This window comes from Spinacia oleracea, chromosome 2, assembly GCF_020520425.1.
Source record: "Spinacia oleracea cultivar Varoflay chromosome 2, BTI_SOV_V1, whole genome shotgun sequence".
NCBI classification, from domain to species: domain Eukaryota; kingdom Viridiplantae; phylum Streptophyta; class Magnoliopsida; order Caryophyllales; family Amaranthaceae; genus Spinacia; species Spinacia oleracea.
In genome coordinates, this window is record NC_079488.1 from 79,250,067 (window position 1) to 79,277,695 (window position 27,629).

General features: G+C 36.9%; 1 long non-coding RNA gene across 1 annotated transcript; it reads right to left on the bottom strand.

Moving 5' to 3' along the window:
* Window positions 1-24,739: 24,739 nt before the first annotated feature.
* LOC130467022 (uncharacterized) lies at window positions 24,740-27,629 on the bottom strand. Its single transcript, XR_008927181.1, has 3 exons — window positions 26,707-27,629; window positions 26,218-26,280; window positions 24,740-25,488 (listed from the first exon to the last, which is right to left on the bottom strand). It is a non-coding gene; the product is annotated as an uncharacterized lncRNA (long non-coding RNA).

Genomic DNA, 27,629 nt, shown 5'->3' on the forward strand with positions numbered 1-27,629 from the left:
CGCAGACTTAACCTCCGCTCCCACTGAACCGAGTCAAGGCAATTATTAGTTTTATTTCTGCTGTATTAGTGTATGAAGAGATTATTGTTTTAATTTACTGTTGTGGATTCCAGTGAATTGGGGTATGGCCTTAATATAGGAGTGAGTATGCTTTATGCCCTTGTAAAAAGAACCAAAGTAACAAATTCTCTAGAGGCTATAACCCTGTTTTATCTGGAGTAAGAAAACTATATCATACGGAGTGACGTAGGTGACAATGTGACAATAAGGGATAAAAGGGATCTTAAAGTAAGGAAGTTAGCTAAAAATCCTAAGAGATAAAACTATCGATCAGGCATGTAAGTTATCCTAAGTTACCTACATGTATAATGACTAATAAGCCAGATGTCAAACAAGAAAATGGTCAGCCAGATAACCCGACTGTAAACACACTTAATTAGTTCAAAATACACGAGAATGTCCATATTTGCACAAATTGCTACTATTATAAGACAAAAGTAAATGGAGAACATATGAAGGTCTTTTGTTTTTGTGTACTAGGGCAATTCAATTAAACCAATTAAGACAAGTTCATTTGACACTATTGCACATAGCTACATACACAAGCAAGGATTAGCCCATATGATAAGAGCTGAACTTAATTCCAATGGAAAGTATTGAAGGAAATAATGCCCTTGGTCCAAGTATGCATATAATATTAAGTCTAATAAATGCGGTTCAGTATTAATTAACAAGTTAATAATTCAGTGAGATCAAGTGAGCTGAATGCCTAGCTAGAGGCCGCTTCAGTTCGAGTGGAATTAATTATATTAATCCACAGCTTACTCTTGACTGAACCCGTAGGGTCACACAAATAGTACGTAAACGGATCAAGTATTTAATGGAATTAAATACTCCATCTATGGATATTCGGAATCGACGGATCTTGGTTCCAGTGGGAGTTGAGATCGTCAAAGGCAAGCAAATGAATACTCGGGAACGATGATATTGCCGGAAACGGAAATATGGATCGTATCGGAAATATAAATATTATCCAAATCGTAGATGTTGCCGGAAACGGAAACATGGTACGTATCGGAAAATATTATCGGAAATGGAAATATTGCCGGAATCGGAAATATTGCCGGAAACGGAAATATTGTCAGAATCGGAAATATTATCGGAATCGGAAAATAATTCCGGAAACGGAAATATTAAATATTTGTTCGAAAAGGAAATTAATTCCGAAATCGGAAATATTGAATATTGTTCGTATCGGAAATGAATTCCGGAATCGGGAATTTAATCGGAAGCGTATCTTACGAATTAGCATTGGACGAGGCTCGCTAGACGAAGGCCCAGCACGAAGCCAGGCCATCGCCCAGCAAGCCACACGCATCACCAACACACGCTAAGCCTCGACCAGGCCCAGCGCAAGGCCAGGCCCAGCCAAGGCCTTGGGCGCGCGCGCGGACACAGGCATCAAGCATGGGCCGAGGCGCTGTGCGCTCAGCGTGGGCCGCAAGGCCTGCGCGAGTGTGCGATGCTCGTGTGCGTGCTATACGAATCCTAAAGCTATCAGGATTCGATATATGATTAAATTCCTAATCCTAAAAGATAAATTAATTAAATAAGAGTTCTACTAGGATTCTAATTTAATTAATTCGTATCCTAGTAGGATTCCAATTCTCTTTCCATACCCCTATAAATATGTGGCCCGGGTTCACAATTTATATCGAGATTTGAAGTATTCAAAAGGTAAGATTTTCAAGCAAAAATCAGCCAAACACTTGCAACCCAAATAGCCGAAAATCCTAGTAACCTTAAGGGCGATTCTAGTTGGTCAAGCTTAAGGCGGATCCGGACGTGCTGTGGACTATCTACGGAGGGACGACACTTGGAGTCCTAAAGACTTTTTCTTGTTCGGTTCGGGCGCAACTAGGGAGGGCACGCTAAAAAGTGTATGCATCTGAATTATGCTAAATGATTATGTGTAAATAATATGTTTCCTGACTTTATGGTTTTTCCGCATGATTTATGTTTATTCATATGTATCATAACCTAACAGTGGTATCACGAGCCTCTTATTATTTTCATAATCTAAATTAATTTACAAATTTGCAATATTGCATGAACATGGTTAAATTTTACAAATTTGCAAAGAATTAAAGGGGTGATTAATTTTCGTAATTAATTGCAAATTGCGTTTATTTATATGTACGCAGTTTTTCGGCAGTATCTTCGTTACTCATCCAAATCGAGTGATTTTTGTGTCAATTCCGCATGTAAAAGGCATTCTAAAATTTTGACAAAAACAATATTTTTCGGCCGAACCTAGAATTCCCAAATTCGAAGCCTAACTATGACTTTTCGGAGGTTTTAGTTTTTCGAACGCAAAAGTTTGTAAATTTAAGATGTTAAATTAAGTATTTGCGATTCTTGTTGATAAATCTTGAGTTTTTGATTGACCTACAGAATATGTTTAACATTTATGAATGCCTAGACTTGTTAATTATACAACCTAATTTGTAATTATGATTAATTTGTTGAAATTCGAATAATTTAGAATTGATTTGATTTTCATAATTAATTAATAATTTAATTAGGTATCCATGATTAAAATCCACCATAAAAATTGTTAATTTATGTTAAATTTTTAATTTTTATGACCTAGATTTGAATCCATGTTAATCGGAAATAAATTGATTAATAAATTTTCGATTTTTCGTCCTAAAATTATGAAATTAATATGTTTTATTAATTCGTCATTAATTTTAAATTAAAAATTTTAATTTTTTATGAAAACGCTCATGAATGTTGCACGCACAAAGCAATGGAAGCTACGTGTTACCCTTAAGGGGTGTTGTATAGTGCGGGCACGCGACGACGAGCAAGGGAGCTCGTCGCCCGTGCGGTACGAATGCAGCGAGCAACAAAGCGTTGCGTGCGCGCGAAGCAAAGGAGCTGGCCGTGTGTGCTATGTGATGGGCGAGGGCGAGGGGCAAGGCAAGCGAGCAGTCGCGTGTGGGCAGCAAGCGAGCTGCGCCACAGCGGGTACTTCCGCGCGCAACGAGCGCTGGCCCGCTGGCCCGCGTGCAGTGAGCGCTGGCCTGCGTGCAGCGAGCGTTGGCTCGCGCAGCGAGCGCTGGCTCGTGTGCAGTGCCTTGCGAGGGTGAGCAGGAGCAGACGCGACACAGCACAGAGGCTGCGCGCATCGTGGCCAGCGATGGTTGCGTGTGCGTGTGGCCTATGGCTGTGCGTTGCGTGGTGATGTGCGTACCTTGTGTTACGATTAAATCGTTTTAAATTTTAATTTGAGATTTTCAGTTCATGTAATTTTAATTAATTTTAAAATTAATAATTTAAATTGTTTTCTTGGATTTTAATTTTGAATATTATAATTATTATAAATTTTAATTTATTATAATTATTTTACTAAAATTAAAAACCTTGATTTAATTTAAATCCAACTGAAAAATAAATTAAATAAGTGGATTCAATTATAAATTTATATGAGCTTTAAATTTTAATTAAATTTGTATGTTTCCGGTTAGACTAGAAATACATTTTTATGTTTAAAATTAGTAAAGCATATGAATTTATTGGTTTAAGTGGAAGCAATTTTAGTCATAAACTCTTGATTAGGTCTACAAATCCTTTAAGGTTAAACAACTTGATTAGAATTAATAAGGACTGAATAATTGGTAGATTATTGGTGCCCTTAATTAATTGCTGCAAATATTTATGTGATGCATACAATGTGTTTTAACTAACCAATTATGTGGGTCATTCATGATAATGAATGGATGAATGGTATATATATTGTATATGTACTGTTTTGCAGGTTATGAAGTGACTAGTATGGCCCAAATAGGATAGAAAATATGGTCTGCGTACCATTAATTTGAATGTAATTGGTCTAAAGCACCAAATTTGTTTTTCAATTCAAATATGGTTTGCGTACCATCAAATAGTTGTAATTAGTTTAATTATAGCTTATCCTACTTGAAGAAAATGGCGCATCCCACGGTGAAATTCAAGACGGAGTTTCCAATCCATTTTCAAGACGGACTTTGAAGTTGAAGCTTCAAGATGAAGTCGGGCCATACTAGATCACATTTATCTTATGCATGCTTTAAGTTATTTATTGCTTTAAAATATGTCTTAAATATGCATGAGATTGTGGTTTGACTATGTTGCATGATTAAGGATTTTAGTTCACTTAAAATCTAACCAACATAGTAAGAGCCTTAAGTTCCAAACTTAAAAATTGAGTTAAAAGGTGCCATGCCAAAATAACACTTACTTGGATATCCTTTACATCGATCTTAGTAATAGTTTTCCGCCATAGCGAGGTGTTACTTATCGATACTAAAGGGGTAAGGTACACAAATAATTGTGAGTACATGTTAGTTTTGGTGAAACTCAACGATATAAGTAAGGAGTCCTTTTATGTCGTGGCAAAATCGATAGGTTTACCTAAAAAGTCCTCAGACGTACCTATCAATCAAGAGTAGGTTCTAGACTATTAGCAAAAGGCTTTTGCTTACCTAAAAGATTTTAGAATTGAGTCTAAATAAATAATGTGCTTAATTCTTCAATGGATTTTAGGGTCTTGGAATCATTTTATTCACACCTGCCGGAACAATAAAATCGAATAAAATGCTAATAACTTGTTTAAATTGCATGATTGCTTTAATTTTCAAGTTATTATTCATGATAAATGTTTAGACTTTGCATGCTTCAATGTATGTTTTAATTATTGTTTATAATTAAATATCTTGCACTGCAATAAATCCTTTTAGAAAGGTAACAGTAAATTTCCTCGATTGGTAGTGAATTTAAGAACGATTCACGGAAATGAGAGAAAGTGAGCAATTTAAAATGTACTTTTCTTTTAGCGACTTTTATGGTTGTTTTCGAGTATCAAAATCGAATGGCAAACCGATTGGTGCTTGTGAACTCAAATTACAATGTAGTTTTGAGATTATAAAGCATTGAGTTTAAACGCTCAGCTTTACCAATGGTTAACAACCTAATATCTTTGTCCATTTAATTCTCGAATGAGTCTAGTCCCTAGACATTCGAATAGATCGATGCTTAGAGAACTTTAGAAGCTTCTGGTAAGATCATCTAGTTGAAACAAAATATTCAACATAAATTAAATGGTAAGAACCTTGTTGGAGTGACATTGGACATGTCTAACAAAGTATAAAAGTCAACACTAAAGAATTCAATTCTTAAGACTATAAGAAAGGGTACAAGAAATAGGAAAACAAAGGAACAAATGAAAGGAATTTACGATTCCGTTTCTACCTATAAGTTTATGTTTAAAGAGAAGTGACCTAGCAATCAAACTTCCTTGGTATCATATACCGCTTGAGGTTCTTACTTCGGTAATAACTCAAACAATGGAAGCTAGGCTACACCAATGGCCTACGAGTGGGAAATGAAGCATGGCAATGCTACATTAGTTGTAGGGTCATCTAGTTTGTTTTAAGTCCTTTCAAAGGCTGGAACTTAATGGCTATTTTGTTCCATAATCAGCATACCTAAATTTCTGTTTTCAAACACAGAAAGACTCACATTCAAGAAAAACAAAAACAATGTTTGTTTGTTTATTTGAGTGAAATGGTCAATTACGGGTTGAGTCAATATGCTTGATTAAAACAAACAACTCTTTAACAATAAAAACATTACTAGGTTCAAATCAACCCCTTGATTTGAGTTTCACTAATCTTTGGCATTGTTGCTTAGACCATATCAACAAGCTAACATTCATAAGCTCTATTTCGATGGACTTTTGAAATTTGATTGATTTCTAGATAAATTTAAGACAAGCAAGTCTTACTTGTTGAAAGTAACAAAAGATATGAACTATTGTTAGAACGCCTAGACAATAGAGTTCAAAGCTAAAGAAAGATTTTATGACGTTATTATTTCACATGGATTTGAAGTGAATGTAGGTTTATTTACTCAAAGTGATATAAATTTGAATCTGTTTGGCTAGTTCAAAGATTCATAAGTATAAAATCCACTTGGCAAGAAATCATAAAGATCTAGGTAGATCATGTTGTTAATTACTTATACCAAGAATGATCATCAATAATTGTGTGTTGTAATTTCACGATCTAGCTCCATGAGATATGGCATATCTAAGTTGGAATGATCGAAGTCAATTAGTACTTGATTCGATCAATGATGAATCATAAAGACTTTTCCTATAATTTCTAAAACAAAATGCTCAATTACCACCAAACTAAACCAAATTCGTCAAAGCTATTGAAAAGTAAATTCAGAATATCTTTTCATAATTATATATCTAGAGAGTTGCCAAACTCAGTGGGAGCTTAGTGTTTGTTATTCAACAAACTAAGGCCCAATTATAGATATATGTTACATTGTGATTTATTCAAATGAGACACAAAGGTATTGTTTCTACCACGAATTTTTGAGAACATAATGTTTGTTTGCTCGAAATGATGTCCTTTTGGAGATTCGTTTCAAAATGACAAGTGGGAGAAAATAGACCTCGAAAGTCTTCGAGGCGAATAACAAATATAACGGACATTCCGGAGGCTTTTCGAAGTTCTTTAGAAAATCCGAACACGTATTCTTTAAGGACTTTAGAAGTGGCTTTTAAAGAATAGACATCTCTTAGAAGACTTTACAAGTGCTTCAAGGAGAACAAAATATTCAAAGGACTTTCAAGTGGCTACTGATATTCTATTGTTTGATGTTCTATACCCAAGTAGGCATAGAGTTCAAGTCACTGAAACTATGAGATTCTTCTATTAGATAGTGAAGAAACATGGAGTTCAGGTCACTGAAGCTATGCGATTCTTCTATTAGATAGTGAAGAACCTACAACTTGCAGTCAAACTATTATCATGTAGATTAATGAGTTTGTGACCTGTAAGAAAGCTATGACGAAATCCAGATTCCCTAAAATGGTTAGAGGCCATATATAGACTCAAATGTTTTAAATGGTTAGAGGCCATAAAACATACTCAATGTTTTGATGACAAAATTGAAATTTTGTTGATTTGCAAGAATAGTTTCACACCTATTGGTTGCAAGTTTGTTTTAAAGGATAAAAACCATCAAACATGGAATTGTGTTCACACACAAAGCTAGATTAGTTGCTAAAGGTTACAAGCAAATTCACGGTGTGGATTGTGTTGAAACCTCATGCATAATCGTAATGCTCAAATCTATAAATCAAGCAATGATTGCATATTGGTACATATGGCAATTGGAGGACAAAACAATTCATCAATCAAATGTTGGAATAAACTATGTACATGGTATGTCATAGGATTTGTGGATCCAAATAAATACTTGAAAAAGAAAGCTAGCTTATGAAATCTAAGTACAGATTTAAGCAAGCAAATTGGGAATTAAAACTGTATTTTAGTGAAGCTAACTAGTAAAGGACCCGTGCGATGCACGGTTTATATATTTTAACTTTAAGTGTAAAGTTAAATTAATTTTTTAAAAAAACATAGAAAAATACGTAGATTTTTTTATTCCTTTTCACGCACCACCCATAGTTTCATGTTAGGTATAAAAATCAATATCATCTTGTATTATGAGAGATGTCAATTCTCAAGCTGAACCGTTGAACCCGCAAGGTTGGTCCGATCGTTTAGAACCCAAACCGTTAATACTCCGGGAGCTGGAACCCAAGACCGATTCAATTATATTCGACCAACCCGAACTGACAGGAAAATATTAACCCGATTTATATCCGAAACCCGATAACAAACCTGTTCCGTAGCAACCAGATCCGTTTCAACCGAACCGAATGGATCTGAAAGCCATTAATGACCCAATCCGTTTCAATCCAAACCGTTTGAACCGCTTAATCTGAACAGTTTACGACTCGTAACCCGTTTAACGAAGTATTTTAACGCGTAACCCGCTTAATCTGAACCGTTTACAACCCGTTTAATTCGAATCGTTTACAATCCATAACCCATTCAATCCCGCTATTGATCTTAAATTCTTCACACTTTTAAAAGTTAGTTATTGCCTTTCTCCCCTAATTAAGGCCTCAAATATTAGAATTTATAAACGTATTAAAAATTGTGACTTTATAATTTGGAATCGAATTTACCTGACCCGAAGTAAAACCCTCTATCCATTTGATCTCGCTACTGATTTATCCACATTGTATGAACATATTGATAAAAACATGAACCCGATGTAACCTAACTATACCTATTCAACCCGACCCATTTCAGATCCGATATTAAGTTCAAATACTATCTTTTTTTTTATTGTGTTACCCGTACCCATTTTAAGTACCCGTCCAATCTCAAGTTTATTCTCTTGAAATCAGGTCTGATCAAATACATAAATGATTTAATCAGTTTCAAGCCCATTAAGTTTAGATAAATTCAAAAAATTTATTTCAAATAAGGTGAAGGGAATGTACCCAACCTCCATTTTTCTTTGTTTCACTCACCTATTATACATGTGGTCGAAATAATAAATAAATAATTTATTGTACTTTGTGGAGTATTTATGAAAGAAATATTTTATGTATGCTAAAAGGAAAAACCAAAGAAAACCCACATACCACATCACTACGAAGAATACAATTTTATCTCTATAAATGTTCACCACTCGTCGAATCACTATTTATATATTCTCGTAAGTGTAACGGGTTGGAGATAGACAAATGTTCATTCAACCCGCTTCACCTATTTTATAATCTTAATTGTGATATAAAATATTTTTGGAGATAAATATCAACGGAATTGAGAATACTCTGCACTCGTAAAGTTATAAGATTTTAGATATTAGTGAATTTATTTGGTGATACTTTTTTTGAGTATTTGGTGATATTAGTATAAAATGTCCATGATAGTTATAAGATTTTAGATATTAGTATAAAATGTCCATGATACGTTATATAAGTAAAATATACTAAGATAGGATTATGTCAGGTAGTAATTCATATGATTAAGATATTGTGCATGAGATTGACTACGTAAAACATTAACGTATTTCTTGAAAATTTTCATATTAATAAGTCATTGTTATCATGAAATGCATCCAGTCTAATCTGACAATAATATATCTATTAATTATTTTGTGTGTAATATATACTTTTTTTATATATATAATAAGATAAACAAATAAAAGTATTTTTTAAAATGTAATATGTTACCTATTTATTATATATCATATAGTACTCATGAAACTACGTTTTAAAAATATATTACCTATTTATTATTTTTTTAAAAGTAGATTCAGGGTATTTAGATTATTATGTTGATTCTACACTTATTTTCCACATTCAATAGTTGGATTATTACGTAATTCAAGCAACATATATCATATTCCGTAATACTTATTCCACATTCAATAGTTGTATTTTTAGGTCGAATCTATTTTTTAAAATGTTATATTATCATTTTAAATTTGTTTGGAATCATAATTAGTTAAGGTTGACAAACTAATAGATCATTATATTAGGAAACTCCTGTTAAGTATGATAAAGTAATAGAATTGCTTTATTTTTTCAAATACTCTTTATTTTATCATATACAGAGTATTTGAAAAAATAGATTTGTAAAAGATATTGATTAACTTAAATAATTATTTGATATATATGTAAGTTAAAAAATGTAAATAAAAAATAATAAAAGATATGTACACGTGTCAGCTTCATAGCTAGTGCCATATCTTTTAGTAGGGTATATACATATACAGATATATAGATGCTACTCAATAACTAATAGACGCGTCTTTATATATTTATGGGAGTACGTGGTACGGTGCAAACCTTAGACAATTCAATATAATTTATTAGTTGGTATCAGTTTTTTATTGGCATATAGTTGTACGACAATATCAAAAGATTTTATACGGTATATGAATTTGGTTAGATCAATTTTAAGTTTGCTTCCATTTTTTAATAGCACTTAAATCAATAGTATATCAAAATCATATACCGTATAAAATATATTATAAAATCAAAAGATTTGCTAACTATATTTTAACGTATACAATCATGTAAGTTTGCTACACACAACCAAAAAAGTAATAATTGAATATTCTATAGTAGATTATAGTGAATTTTATACGGAGTAGTAGATTATAATAGATTTTATAGGCTAAGATTATACCAAAAATACATAACGTATCTAATAATGAAAATTTAATGGTAAAATCTATTATTCTATTGTAGATTATAGTACATTATAATAGATTTTATAGGCTAAGATTATACCAAAAATACATAACGTATCTAATAATGTAAATTTGGTAGAATTTAATTTTTTAAAAAATAATAAAAATTATTACACATGGACACTTGTCAGCTCCAGACTGAGCGCCCTGTGTTTTAGTAGAGTATATAGATAAGTATTTTAGTTTCATAAAATGTACATGATTCTTATAGATATATAAGAAGTTTAGTGGGAGTACATAAAAACTTAATTGGTCCTATGTGTATCACACACATATCTCTCTATTGTGAAATAACATTCAAATGCTAATAACTTAGGTTTGAAATTATTCATCAATGATGGACCAAGGCGAAACTTAGTACATACTGGGTATTAAGATCTAGTTACAAAGATCTTATAATATTGTTTTGGATTAAGTAATGACATTTACTAAATCAAACACGAAATACTCCATTGGAGATATTCGACCCATGTGAATAAATTTAAGTAAAGAATGTTTTAACTATGTATAAGCATTTACTAAATTAAATATCAAAGAATCTACTAAGATTCTTAAACCTATATTGTATGTCAAAGAATTTTGCTGGATTTAGTATCTACTGAAACTAGATGAGCTAAAAGCAACATGAATAGAATTCAATTGGGAATGATTCTGCAAAAGAATTTATCATGTATGATATAATATGAGGATCGCCAAAAATGTATCGTATGACTTTAGGCATGACGAACACATACCAATCTCTATTGGTCTAAGTAAAGATCAACTAGATTGAGATCAATAAAAACTTATGGTACTTGAAAAGGTACATAGGAACAGTTCTTGACTCAAGGAAATAAAGATATGCTAAATAGTTGATGCTACACGCATAAACATTGGCAAAGGATCAAGCAAGATCCCTTTGGAGTTAACCATTGACAAGGACGAGCTAAAGAGCATCGTGTTTTGAAATGGCAACATGGATAGGAGACCATGAGTTGTTGCGTGGGAAATTAAATATTAATTTCTATGTTCTAAGATACAGGTGGAAAGTCTTACACATATCTGTGAACTGCTTGGATAAGTAAATCCAAACAAAGCATCACTAGCAACCTAAACAGTTGAAGTAAAAGTACTTATTGCCTAAGAAGCAATAAAACAGGGTTATTTACGTTAAAGAGTTCTTCACTGAACTTGGGTGGATCACATGTCTGTTGACTTGATGGTTCTTCATTGCAAAATGCGTAGAACCACTATCAAAGTAAGAAAGACTAGATCACATAATAAACAAACTCAAAAATATCTTATCATCATATCTCGAAGAACATTCGATGAGAAGGATATTAAGATTGGCAAAGCATGATAACTAAACCTATGCAACAAGTGAGAAGCAACACTCACATTGTAGCACTGGAAATCAAGCATAGCTTTGAATTCCATGAACTGTTTTAAAGATGGGTTTGAGGCCCATGGTTGTAAAACATTAGGGTTGAACATTTATCATATATGAAATGTATTTTCATATTCCATTTAATCTTGGTTTAGTATTAAAAGATGAGTCCCTTCAAATTTGACGAAATATTCAAGATAGACTGTCAGGACCAGTCCTGTGACTAAGAAATGTCTATCAAGTGAACTTGAATGTCAAAAGTTGAAAATGGTCCCTGGTCGGAGTTTTCTATAAAGATCGACGCATAGAAAACGCTAGACGACTAGAATGCAAGATGACTAGTAGTTCAATTTCTTGAACTATGTGGACATGGCAATGTCGTAATCATTTGCATAGATACTTACTTTGGGAAGACTAATATCGGACAAACCTATGAAACTTTACTGTAAGAGATGAAAATCTGTCATAAGTAAATTTCATTAAAATTATTAGACACTAAATCCTCAATACCTGAGTGATTTGAGATTACTTGTTTGAGAACTGGTTACTTTGACGTTGACCAACCGTCGCACCGTAAGAGGAGGCTATAAAGGCAACGCTCAGGTAATCACCTATCAAACGAAGTCTAATCTCAAGATCACAAGATTGGTATTGTCCTCCCATAAATAGGGATGAGATGCTTAAAAGTTGTACAAGGCCACTCGGAGAGCTATAAACTGTTAAATGCATGGCCGTGCTCGGATGAATCATAGGCTATGATTATCTGTTTATTTGATCAGTTGAACTCTGAAACCGAGAAACACCTCTGGACATAATAAGGATGACAACTCTTACCTTATGTTCAAGAGCAAGCATCGAGCGACAAAGGAATTAGGAGATGCACACTTGTCCCTAAGGACAAGTGGGAGACTGAAGGAAATAATGCCCTTGGTCCAAGTATGCATATAATATTAAGTCTAATAAATGCGGTTCAGTATTAATTAACAAGTTAATAATTCAGTGAGATCAAGTGAGCTGAATGCCTAGCTAGAGGCCGCTTCAGTTCGAGTGGAATTAATTATATTAATCCACAGCTTACTCTTGACTGAACTCGTAGGGTCACACAAATAGTACGTAAACGGATCAAGTATTTAATGGAATTAAATACTCCATCTATGAATATTCGGAATCGACGGATCTTGGTTCCAGTGGGAGCTGAGATCGTCAAAGGCAAGCAAATGAATACTCCGGAAACGATGATATTGCCGGAAACGGAAATATGGATCGTATCGAAAATATAAATATTATCCAAGTCGTAGATGTCGCCGGAAACGGAAACATGGTACGTATCGGAAAATATTATCGGAAATGGAAATATTGCCGGAATCGGAAATATTGCCGTAAACGGAAATATTGTCAGAATCGGAAATATTATCGGAATCGGAAAATAATTCCGGAAACGGAAATATTATCGAAATCGGAAAATAATTCCGGAAACAGAAATATTAAATATTTGTTCGAAACGGAAATTAATTCCGGAATCGGAAATATTGAATATTGTTCGTATCGGAAATGAATTCCGGAATCGGGAATTTAATCGGAAGCGTATCGTACGAATTAGCATCGGACGAGGCTCGCTAGACGAAGGCCCAGCACGAAGCCAGACCATCGCCCAGCAAGACACACGCATCACCAACACACGCCAAGCCTCGACCAGGCCCAGCGCAAGGTCAGGCCCAGCCAAGGCCTTGGGCGCGCGCGCGGACACAGGCAGCATGCATGGGCCGAGGCGTTGTGCGCTCAGCGTGGGCCGCAAGGCCTGCGCGAGTGGGCGGTGCTCGTGCGATGCTCGTGTGCGTGCTATACAAATCCTAAAGCTATCAGGATTCGATATATGATTAAATTCTTAATCCTAAAAGATAAATTAATTAAATAAGAGTTCTACTAGGATTCTAATTTAATTAATTCGTATCCTAGTAGGATTCCAATTCTCTTTCCATACCCCTATAAATATGTGGCCTGGGTTCACAATTTATATCGAGATTTGAAGTATTCAAAATGTAAGATTTTCAAGCAAAAACCAGCCAAACACTTGCAACCCAAATAGCCGAAAATCCTAGTAACCTTAAGGGCGATTCTAGTTGGTCAAGCTTAAGGCGGATCCGGACGTGCTGTGGACTATCTACGGAGGGACGACACTTGGAGTCCTAAAGACTTGTTCTTGTTCGGTTCGAGCGCAGCTAGGGAGGGCACGCTACAAAGTGTATGCATCTGAATTATGCTAAATGATTATGTGTAAATAATATGTTTCCTGACTTTATGGTTTTTCCGCATGATTTATGTTTATTCATATGTATCATAACCTAACAAGTATACCATAAATAACTTACATTATGTCAACTTGATCACCTCCAAGACTTTCAATGCATATCCAAGCTCGTGGATGTGGAAGAGCCCGAAACTTATTGAAGTCAACTATATGAATTGTATCACGGCTGATATCGTACCAAAAAAGTCTCATTGGGTAGAACATCATCAATAAAACTTCTTTTTTTGATCCCCTGCGGTAAGCAATGGGGGAAATCATCCCTGAAAGCCTCCATGTAGAAATGCTAAATAACCTCGACCACGAATCTTTATTACCATATTCCTTCATTACCCACACATCAAGATTTGATTCGCGGTGATTCCCGAAAGTTAAACACAAACACCCATCAAGAACACCCAACTCATGCAAATAATCCTCATACTCAAACAAGTTATACCCATCATAATACGCCGGCATTACCACATCCTCCCTCCATCTTTCGGACTCAATATCGAAACAACTGATCCTTTTACTGTTCCAAGTCAAACCCCAAAAAACCAAGTGCAGCAAATTATTACCCAAAAGAACAACACTACTACACGATCTTAACTCATCTTGAGGTCTTGAAACAATATAAACCCATTTCCAAGAATCCGATTTCAAGCTATAAACTAAAACACCCCTCATTTTCACATCATTATAGTCAACATAATCAACAAAAGAAACAATCTTATAATCATCACTTGCAGCAACATACCCAAATTCGAAATTCAAAACTGCATTGGATGCCTGGAATCTCGCATAGGGTATTTCCCAGAATCTCCCATTAAATGGATTGAGCAAGAGAAAGAGTCTTGTAAACGCGCACCCTTTTGTGATACAGAGTAAACCGTTGCAAGAACCGATTATAGAAACGTACCCGATTTGGCCGTTGAAGTTTTCGGGAAGAGAGAGGTCGTTGATGATTGGAGGTTCTGGGGAGTCAAGATTGTAGGAGTGGAGGAGGAATTCGTCTTTTCCGGGGAAGATTACGAGGCGATTTGCGTCGGAGGGGAGAGAAAGACGGAGGTAATGTTTGATGAATTCGTGGCACGAAATTGTGCTTTTGAATAATTTGCAGACACATTTGAAGCGTGGAAGGGATTTCAAAGGTAATTTGGGGAGGATATGTGTGGTGATTACATGAATTGGAAACGCCATGGGAGGAGTGACGTGAGGTTTTTGCCACTCTACCAGTGAATTAATAGTTGAATTGGGGATTTGGGGAGTTTTTCTTTCAAGAATGTCAAGCGGATATTATTAAGGCGCGGCGGGTACTACTACGGAGTATGACTTAAATAATTATTTTCCCCTTGTTCAATCTATACCATTTTCCCTCCAAAAGCTATTAAAATTTAAATCACACTCTAATATTTAGTGACATGTAAATTAATACAAGGCATATACTTGTAATTACAAATCGCCATCTCTAATAACATTTCCATGGACAAGCCTTGTTATTACTCTCTAACTCAACAATTTTTCTTAAATTTCACATTAATTATAAGAAATTGTTAAACCCAAATCAAATACCAAACCAAAAAGAATTTATGGAAAACGGTACAAATTCCCTGAAGCCTTGACCAATTGCCAATATAATACACATTTTCACAAGTCTTGACTAGTTGCTGGAACAAATTCCCGGGGGTATTGACTGACTATCGGAATAAATTTTCAGAGGTCTTAACCCACTGTCAGAACAACTATTCGAACCATTGAACCAGAAACCGGTACGAATTTCCGCAACTACCAATCATTGAGCAAAACATCTGGCACCCGAAAGCAAGTACTCCCTCCGTTTCTTTTTGTTTGTTACGTTTGGACTTTTACCCATTTGTTAACGTATAATAAAGATTCTTTTGTTTTTTTATAAACAAATAAACTCAAGTAAAACCTCAATCCACTATTCATTACAACAACCAATAAGATTGTTTTATTTATCAAAATGAACCAATAATGGAAAAACACAAAGATTGCTAACTTAACATATTTGGAATTTGTAAAGAAATTTAATGTGTTGAAAAAATTGGACCAATTAAAATTAAAAGTTGGCACAAAAAATGATAGTATAATAAGTTTATAAAAGGAAATATTCTCCCACGTAACAAACATTGTGAAACACCCTAAAAGAAATACGTAACAAACAAAAAGAAACGGAGGGAGTACCTGATAAAAAAAAAATTATGGCTTTGTGCCTACTTCCAAATAAAAAAAATCGTAGCAAAGTAAAAGAAGAGTCTTGAATTGAACACTAAGGCCCTGTTTAGTTCACCTTATTTCAGGACCTTATTACTTATTTCAGATCTAATCAGATCAGATCAGACCAGACCAGATCAGAAAAAATAAGTTTAGATCAGATCAGATCAGAAAAAATAAGTTCAGATCAGATCTGACCAGATCAAACCAGATCAGATCAGATCAGACTAGATTATTACGGAGTATTATCATTATTACTATTATTCTTATTATTATTATTATTATTATTATTATTATTATTATTATTATTATTATTATTATTTGTATATGTTTATATCATTGTTATTATATTTAATATTTTATTACTATTATTGCTTTTATAAAAAATATTGTTGTTGTCGATGCAATTAAAATCTATTATTGAAGGCATAAAAAACTTTAAGAAAAACATTCAAATTGATCATGTCCAAATTAAAACCATTAAGGCCAGATCAAAAACGATATGATCAGGTCATGTCAATATCAGAACTGATTTTTATAGATCAGAACCATTATATATCCAGACCAGAACTGATAGGATCAGATAATATCCATATCATAATTGATATCTACAGATCATGTCCAAATCATGTTCAAATCTGCAAAGATCTTGTCTACATCAGAACCGATCCTTACAGAACCAATATGTTAAGATCAAAACCGATTGTACAGATCATGTCCAGATAAGAATCGATATGTCCAAATTATAACTGGTCTAGATATCAACTCTGTACAGATTATGTTCAGATCAGAATTGATCTGCAAAAATGATGTCCAGATCAGAACTAGTTTGTACAGATCATGACCAGATCAGAACCGATCTGTACAGATCATGTCTAGATCAGAATTGAACTTTACATATCATGATCTATACAGATCATGTCTAGATCATAACTAATCTGTACAGTTCATGTCCAGATCAGAACTGATCTGAACAAATCATGTTCAGATCATGTCTAGATAAGAACTGAACTATACATATATCATGTTTAGATCAGAATTGATCTATACAGATCATGTCCAGATCATGTCTAGATCATAACTGAATTGTACATATCATGTCCAGATCAGAACTAATCTGTAAGATCATGTCCAGATTAGAACTGATCATGTCCAGATTAGAACTGATCATGTCCAGATCATAACTGATTTGTATAAATCATGTCTAGATCAGAACCGATCTGTACATATCATCCAGGTCAGAACTTATATGTCTAGATCATAACCGATCTATCTAGATCATGTATAGGTCTATCTAATATAAGGAATAGTTAAATCATGAGCAAAGTCAAGTAAATAATAACAATATTATAAATTTGTGTAACATTTATTTTACACGTAAGTCGTTTAATATTAATAAATGTAGATTTTTGTTTAAACTTAATTTTGAAGAATCAGATCAGATCAGATCAGAAAAAATATGTTCAGATCAGATCAGAAAAAATAAGTTCAGATCAAATCAGATCAAATCAGATCAGATCAGATCAGACCAGATCAGATCAGATCAGATCAGATCAGGAGAAATAAGGTGAACTAAACAGGGCCTAAGAAAGATATATGATACTTCGTACTTCCTTTGTTCTTTTTTATACGAAGTATGACACAATTATTTAGGCACACTTGCCAATACACGATTTTAAATATTAATATCTTAAATTATGAATAAGAAAAAATTATAAAAAGTTGATTTTTAGAAGAAAAAAAAATATATAACCATTGAGACGAATCTAATAAAACCCAACATAACTATGTTTTTTCTTTAAGTATAAATCACAAAAGGAAGTCAAAGGAGCTAGTTTGTGTGAATAGTGTCCAAAACTCAATTGTTTCATGTAAATAAGAACGGAGGAAGTAGAGAGTTCAGGAACAAAAGGAGGAGAAAGAATACGAATGGAGATGATCAAGTAGGAAAAAGGTTATATATTTTGGTCTTTTAGGATTTTAAGTAATGATAAGTTGTTCTACATTTAGGTTTTTTGAATTGCATTTAGTACTTACGATTATTAATGCAAGTCAATTTCAAGGGTTGTCCACTTGTCCACTTAATCTTCAAAATTAATGGGCGAAATATATTGGGTGGTATTTTCGTAAATTTGTCAAAATGTATAGTTTTTTTTATAATAAAAATTTAATTATATATTTAAGATTGTATATTATTTTGGAAAAATTAACAACAATAGACTCAATTATATATTGATGGTCTTCTCATTTTAATCTTTTTTTTTATGGGGAACTTCTCATCTATATATTATTAAATCTGACTTGGCATCTTAGTTCCCCGTCATACGCCCACATGATTGTTTATTGTGTCCTCACAACAAAATATTGTTACCAATCCTTGAACACATGACCTCTTATATGATAATGCTAAGTTTTATCCATCACTCCAATAATACAACTTCGTGAGTCTAAAACAATTAAAAAAGAGAAAAATCGTATAAAAATTCAATGTCCAAATTTATGTATTTGAGTAACATTTTGTGATAACGAATTTTTTCTAATTTCTATTCCTTTACTAATCAAATCATATATCTTTTCTAGACAATTATTTAGATCAAACATAAAACCATGACATTATAGAGAAAAGAATATGAAAAAAATAATGGTGCACTTTCTTTAAACCAATAAAATATGTTTTCATTCCTCTAAAATGTATTTCAATTTTGCAACTCAGTATACAATTGTCATTTAATTCTTTTTTAATAAGTTGCAAGTAAGTATTACAAAAAACAAAGTTTTATACAAATAAAACTTTACTCAAAAATTTAGTTCAACGATTGTTGGTTAACCAATTTTATTCTTAACTGCATATATAATGAAATTTATATTATTCTCAAATTGCATATATAAAGAAATTTATAAGTAAATTTGAGATGAATAAAAAAAAATCAAACTATATAAAACACTCCGGGGCATCGCCCGGGACAGTAACTAGTTTTAATCTAAATCATTGGTTAACTCACAATCATCCAACTATCCCGATATCCTTCTAAAAAAAATTTATTATTATTATTATTATTATTATTATTATTATTATTATTATTATTATTATAAATCAAATGCCAACAAAATCAAATAATTTACAAATAGTTAGTGGGAAGCCGAGATACAATCTGGGCCCCCACTCCTCTGACTATAGCAAAACCTATCCTGGTGAAAATATGAGCAGCAGCACGAGCCCCAATGTCCTGAGTCCTAGAAAACTTCTGGATCCGCTTCAGCAACGCTACAGCATCCTTATCCAGCTCCCCCAAAGAAGAGAAAGAGAACGGAAGAAAGCCATAACCAATGGCCCTACAACGTGATTCGTACTTGGCCCGTTTCCGAATAGCCGCATCAGCCACAACCCGTCCCGGAACAAATCCAGCCAACACAGACTGTGTCAAAGGGGATGATCCCGTCAAGTCAACACACACATCACAGCCCCGATCCCAAGAGTAGAGCAACACGTCTGCTGGTCGGAGTGCCCCATCGTTCCCTCCAGATAGACCAACATCTACCTCTTTCCGCGCCGAAATCCCAGAACGATAACAAACGTCAACAAGGGTATCCCGAACCACATTATGCCGATGTTTAATACCCACGATGTCGGCACATGACACCGCATGATCACCAAAGATGTCTCCCGCAAAGACCCTGGAACAAGCAGAACATGGCGCCGTAACAGAGAACAAAGGAACCCCCAACCGGTAACACAACACACATCGGTAAGCCTTAGCATTCATCGTCTGCCCAAACCTGATATGGGACCGCACGAAGCCAAGCAGAGGTGTGATCTCCCTGCTGCGATTTCCACAAAGCTAACTGTCGAGAAGATAAAGAGAAGGTGGATTCTGCAGATGCAGTAACCTTTGTGAAGTATATATCTGCCAGTTTCTTCATGAGTTTAGGGGCAGCGACCTCACTAGGGTTACTCAAAATGTCATACTCCACCGTTCTATTATATAGACTCAACGCATCCTCAAATGCTCGACCAGGACCAACAATACCAGCATGCCGTAGAAGCTTTGTTTGCAAACCAGAAGACTACAAACAAGAAGCAAGAAAATCATACTGACGAACATCACCTGCGGAATATATAGACACCAAGTCCGCCAAAGGAAAAAGGTAAGTTGGTAAGACGCCACTGCCAATCACCAAAGCCAGGCCCCGAAGCAGTAGCAATACGCTCCAAGGAAGAACGAGGAGCCTCATCGAAAGAGCGCTGAGCCGCCTCAAAGATACCAGGAGGACAAGTACGCAAAGCAAAGTAGAGTTTTGAAACTCCAGTACATGCCCTAAGTAACAACAACTCACACTGAGGATCATCAAGCTGAGCAACCTTATCCATAAGCCCAATGGTCTTGGTTACCCTCTGCATCACAAGCTCACCACTAAAAACTGGATCGGAACTAGCGGGACCCCCAAGCAACTTAACACCATGCAAAGGACGAGAAATATCAGCGGGAAAGACCCCCACAATCCTGCTACGAGTGTCCTCTGAAGGCCAGAAAACCTCAGTCTTCTCCACGTTAAGAAGTAATCCGAGACAAGGCCCTTCCTCCATAATCAACTGCAGAACCTTCCCAACCACCAAGGTGTCACCAATAATAGTGTCGTCATCCAAATACCATGCCAGGAGACATAAATCAAAAGCATCTCTGATTTTACAAATCAGGGGTTGTAAAACCAAAGCAAATAGCAAAGGACCAAGGGGATCACTCTGCTGCACACCCTGAGACGACCATAAGGTATGCTCCCCATAATACAATCTGGCTGGAGTAGAGTAGCAGAAATCAACGCAACGCGAAATGCCCGGACAACGAAGGCGTACTTCACGTAACATGGTCGTTCGATCAACTAAATTGAAGGCATTTTGAAAATCCACCAACAACATCGAAAGACCCATATCAGAACCCCGATCCTCAATCAACCGATTCACAGCATGAAGAATTGCCTCGCCACCCGCAGGTACCCCGACACCGAATTGAAGACCATCAAAATAACTCCCCAAAGACGGACCAATCATAACAGCACCAACCTTCGAAATCAGACGTCGCCAAACAGTACCCACAACAATATGACGAATACCACCACCGGGCTTGACAAGAGGTGTGAGAGGAGCACTAGCAATAAACTGTCCCAATTCCATGGGACATTCTCCAGCAAAAAAGAGGTTAACCACCCCAGCAATGGAGTCAACTAACTCATCTGAAACAGCCACAGCAGCTCCACTCAAGCAGTCCATAAGGTGTTGAGCACGCAAACCGTCCCTCCCACAAGATGTGCCACGTGGAAAACTCCTAATCCGGTCCAAAACAACAACAGAAGAAGTAGTGAGATGGTGGTGATCAACAGGAATATCAGATAAGACTGGAGCTGGAGAAGAAGGATGCTTCGACTGTAAATCCGCAAGGGTGGATTCATTATAAGGAGCAACATCAGAAGAAGAAAGAACACAGACTGTGGCGCTGTAATGGGCATCACAAATCTTCCTACGACACTGCTTGATATTCCGCTCTACCAACTCAAGATCCTCGTCAGCATCCATCAAAGGAGGGGATCCAACTGCCAAATCTTCCCGCAAAAGAAGCATACTACCACCTGGCTCACTCCAAGTACGAATAGCATTGGCGATGCTCTCTTCCTGTCGTTGTCGCCTAACGGCAGATGAACACTCGCGGTTACTCCTCAGACTAAAAGTTCTAAGGATACAGAGAGGCAACACGAGAAGAGTAACCCAACCAGAGATGTCGTCAGGCTTGCATATCACCTTATCAAGCGCGCCTTTCAAAACCCGTGAAAAACCCAATCGACACTTAGGAGGAATGAATTTTACAGTGCAAAGCCGCTTAGAAAGCAATCTGTCAAGGAGTGAGAGGGTAAAACCATAATCTTGCTCTTGCACCGTAATATCCACATGACTAGGTACATCGGAATTGAGTTGCGGTTTAGAAAGACCATAGAGCACAAACCGAACAACACCATCCCCATTATCCGGCGGTGCCACAAAATCAGAACCTGGACCATGACGACATTTAGAACGAATAGCATGCGTCTTAAAACAATCCCCACAAAGCCAAATCCCCGTACGACGGAAGGTCAACTCAGCCTCAGTGAAAATAGCCAAGTCAGTGGTAAGAGAGTGTCGTGTTACTGCTATAGCGGCATCATCACTACAATGACGATCATGAAGATGGGTGATCAAAGAGCTCCTAGTAAGCCCATTTCCCCCACCATCTTGACACCCATTAAGACCCAAAAATGGGCAATGAAAACGCACCACATTAGTCGACATTAGAGAGCCAAAAAAAATGATGCCAGATCAACAGAAAATTCTATGCCACGCACAACGACATTCACCACAACACCATGCACCAGAACTCACAACAACACGCAGCACAACAGCTGAACCAACGTCAGAAACGAACCACCGTCACAACAGCACCACAAAATCACAAAACCGAACGTAGAACCACCGTCAAATGAACACAACAGAAACCAACGACAAACGCGGTGCCTTCCGAAACACAACAAAACCGAACAGGAACTACCGCGAATCACCTCGACATGCCGGACGTAACCGCGAACCCCTGAAAATTTCTTTCGCCGGCCACCAGCAATCGGATTATAACTATTGATTGCGCAAAAAAAACAACGACTGACTCGTTGTCGAAAAACCCCCCTGGTTGTTCACAACCCGTCGCCGGTCAACAGACTCCACCGCTGGGTCGCCGCTGGTCTCCCGGGAAACCTTGAACAGAAAGACCACCGCTGGTCTGCCGGGAAGACTTGAACAGAAAGACCACGGACAAGCCCCAACCCCCCGCTAACCTAATCGCCCAATTTTTTGGAGAGTTTATTATTATTATTATTATTATTATTATTATTATTATTATTATTATTATTATTATTATTATTATTATTATTATTATTATTATTATTATTATTATTATAAATCAAATGCTAACAAAGTCAAATATTTTACAAATAGTTAGTGGGAAGCCGAGATACAATCTGGGCCCCCACTCCTCTGGCTGTAGCAAAACCTATCCAGGTGAAAATATGAGCAGCAGCACGAGCTCCAATGCCCTGTGTCCTAGAAAACTTCTGAATCCGCTTCAACAACGCAACAGCATCCTTATCCAGCTCCCCCAAAAAAGAGAAAGAGAACGGAAGAAAGCCATAACCAATGACCCTACAACGTACTTCGTACTTGACCCGCTTCCGAACAGCCGCATCAGTCACAACCCGACCAGGAGCAAAGCCAGACAACCCAGATTGTGTCAAAGGAGATGATACCGTCAAGTCAACACACACATCACAACCCCGATCCTAAGAGTAGAGCAACACTCCCGCTGGTCGGAGAGCTCCATCGTTCACTCCAGATAGACCAATATCAACCTCTTTCTGCGCCGGGATCCCAGACCGATAACAAACATCAACAACGGTATCCCGATCCACATTATGCCGATGTTAATACCCACGATGCCAGCACATGACACCGCATGATCACCAAAGATGTCTCCCGCAAAGACCTTGGAGCAAACAGAACATGGCGCCGTAATAGAGAACAAATGAACCCCCAACCGGTAACACAACACACATCGGTAAGCCTTATCATTCATCGTCTGTCCCAAACCTGATATGGGGACCCCACGAAGCCAAGCAGAGGTGTGATCTCCCTGCTGCGATTTCCACAACGACGACTGTCGAGAAGATAAAGAGAAGGTGGATTATGCATATGCAGTAACCTTTGTGAAATATATATCTGCCAATTTCTTTATAAGTTTATACTAGGGTTACTCAGAATGTCATACTCCACCGTTCTACTAAATAGACTCAACGCATCCTCAAATACTCGACTAGGACCAAAAATACCAGCATGCCGTAAAAGCTTTGTCTGCAAACCAAAAGACTGCAATCGAGAAGCAAGAAAAGCATAATGACGAACATCACCTGCGGAATAAACACCAAGTCCGCCAAAGGAAAAAGTTAAGTTGGCAAGACGCCACTGCCAATCGCCAAAGCCAGGCCCCGAAGCAGTAACAATACGCTCCAAGGAAGATCGAAGAGCCTCATCAAAAGTGCGCTGAGCCGCCTCAAAAATACCAGGAGGACAAGTACGCAAAGCAAAGTAGAATTTAGAAACTCTGGTACATGCCCTAAGTAACAATAGCTCACACTGAGGATCATCAAGCTGAGGTACCTTATCCATAAGCCCAATGGTCTTGTTCACCCTCTACATCACAAGCTCAACACTAAAAGCTGAATTTGAACTAGCGGGACCACCTAGCAACTTAACCCCATGCAAAGGACGAGCAATATCAGGGGGAAAGACCCCCAAAATCCTGCTTCGAGGGTCCTCTGTAGGCCAGAAAATCTCGGTCTTCTCCACGTTAAGATGCAACCCGAGACAAGGCCCGTCCTCCATAATCAACTGCAGATCTTCCATACCACAAAGGTGTCATCAATAATAGTGCCGTCATCCAAATTATTATTATTATTATTATTATTATTATTATTATTATTATTATTATTATTATTATTATTATTATTATTATTATTATTATTATTATTATTATTATTATTAATCAAATCCTAACAAAGTCAAACATTTTACAAATAATTAGTGGGCAGCCGAGATACAATCTGGGCACCCACTCCTCTTGCTATAGGAAAACCTATCCCGATGAAAATATGAGCAGCAGCACGAGCCCCAATGTCATGTGTACTAGAAAACTTCTGAATCCGCTTTAGCAACGCAACAACATCCTTATCCAGCTCCCCCAAAGAAGAGAAAGAGAACGGAAGAAAGCCATAACCAATGACCTAGTAACATGCTTCGTACTTGACCCGCTTCCGAATAGCCGCATCAGTCACAACCTGGCCCGGGGCAAAGTCAGACAACCCAGACTGTGTCAAAGGAGAAGATCCCGTCAAGTCAATAAACACATCACAGCCCCGATCCCAAGAGTAGAGTAACCCATCTGCTGGTCGGAGAGCTCCATCGTTCCCTCCAGATAGACCAATATCAACCTCTTTCCGCGTCGAGATCCCAGACCGATAACAAACATCAACAAGGGTATCCCGAACCACATTATGCCTGTAACGCCCCGACCTCTAAATCACTTATTAAAGTATAATTAGCAGCTGAATTAACCTAATTTGGTCGGGACATTACCTGCCGTAATTCCCTCTTGGAAATTACAAGGCAACATCATACATAAGCCATAAAATCCTCCAATTTAATATAATAATCCTTTATATTCCCAAAATACAAGTACATAACTTACTAGAAGTCTTTAATTAAACTACTAAAACATTAAGCATAAACTCGGTGATTAATATTAAAGTGAAATTCCTCGCCACTACTCGTTTCCATCGTTCCCCGCAGTACCTAAATCAGAAAATAAAACGGTGAGCCGAAGACTCAGTAACGACTACCCTAGCAACGTAAATTCATTTCAATTCATTTTATTTAATAACACAGGGAGAATAGAATAGGTAAAACATTTAATAAAACATCATATTCAATTCATTCATAAACTTTTAATGAAAACGTCATTCATCAACTCTTAATTAACATGCTAGTTGTCGGCAAGTACGAACCGTGAAGGAATTCTCCACTGGGCCTGGGCCCTGAGCCCGGGCTCATCATCGTAACATGGGCCTGGGCCCTGAGCCTGGGCTCATAAACCATGGGAGCATGGGCTCGTATCCATGGGTGGACAGGTGTCCGTGGAGCATGCATGACCGGTAGATAGGAAGATGGTAGTTTATATACCGCCAGACAAACCAGGTCTTTCACTTTCATTTATCATGTTTTATGTATTTTTACCAAGCCTTGGCTTGTATTTCAGTTGAAAAAACATAACTCATTTTATATCATAAAACATCATTTAGATCCTGGGATCCATAAAACATCATTTCATTCAACGTATCATATAAACATCATTTTATGAGAAAACTCAATCAAATCATATTATAAAGAATAATTCAACAAATCATAATTCATTCCCACAATCCATAAAATATGTCAAAACATTTAATTCATAAATCCAATCATAACGTCATAATTTCATAATACATTTATAAAGGGATTGCGGGTACTAGCAATAGCCGTTACCTCAACCGTAGCTTTATACTTCCCGTCTGATGGATCGTTCTTCCTGAGCTCCAAGTCCGGTTTCTTTCAAAATATTAAATTTATTAAATTAGTACTACGACGATAAATAATTTAAAATCAATATTTTATAAATCATAAATTTTATAAGTAAAGAATTTAATTAACGAATTTTAATAAAAAGTATAATTTCGAAATTTAATGAAAATATTATTATTGAATGAAATTTTAATCGAAATATATATATTTATATTTCATAAAGCCGGTTTTCATGGAAATATTATTTAAATTCCATTTTTTTGCTAATACTAGCTAGTAACTTAATTTTAGTAAAAATCGGTAATTAAATATATTTTCCTACCTGAAAAATAATAAGTAATTTTATTAGTAATTTATTATATAAACATGTATCGAAACTTTATCAAATTTATTTGGGTAAAAACTTAAAAGATAAATTTATAAATCTGGAATGGTAATAGAGAATGAGCTTACCAAAGCCCATTAGAATTTGGGCCCATCCCCTTTTGTTTTGGGTTAAATGGAAGAATTTCAAAGTCAGGAAATTGGTTTTCTGATTTTAAGAAATGTCGAGCAGAGGGGAGGGGCAAGCAACAGGCACGAAGAAGGAAGAAAGGAAGGGAAGGGAGGGTGGCGGCGGGTCTGTGCGGCCTGAACGGCGTCGGCGGTAACGCCAGCACAGTGGCGCGGTGGTTTTGCGATTCAGAGAGAGAGCGTGAGGAGGGAGAAAAGGCGCGCGCGAACAGGGGAGGAAGGGGGCGACTAGGCGGGGGGTTGGGCGGCGGCCCTGGTGTCGCAGCAGCGCGAGACCGCGCCGGAGCATGACGGTGATGGTGAAGGTGGTTGGTTCGCGGCGGTGGAACAGCACAGAAGGGGAGAGGGAGTGCGAACAGGGGGGAAGCAGGGGAGGTTGAGGGGAGAGGAGGGTGGCGCTGGGCTCGGGTCTTGGGCGGTGTTGCAGCACCGGAACCGCACCGGGAGGCAACGAGGGTGGTGCTTCACGGCGGCAGAACACGAGGAAGGGCGGTGAGTGTGCGAAACAAAAGGAAAAACAGGGGAATTTGTGGTGGTAACTTGAGGCAGTTCTGGGCGGAGGGAGGGAAGCTCGCCGGGGTTTTTGAGGCGGAGGTTGGTTGATAGAGTGATGGGGTGGCTGGAGGTGGTGGTGCGAGACAGTGGTGGTGCTGGCGGGGCCGAGAAAAGGAGAGAGTCAGGGGAGAGAGGCAGGGAAGCGACGAGGAGAAGGAGAGGGAGGACAACGGGGGTACAATGGTGGTGCTGAGTGGGTGAGGTGTTGTCAAACGGTGTGGGACGGTGGTGGTCAGTGGTGGATGCAGTGGTGGCCTACGGTGGTTGCTGGTGGTTCGAACGAAGGAGCAAGGGAGTGAGAGTTTCAG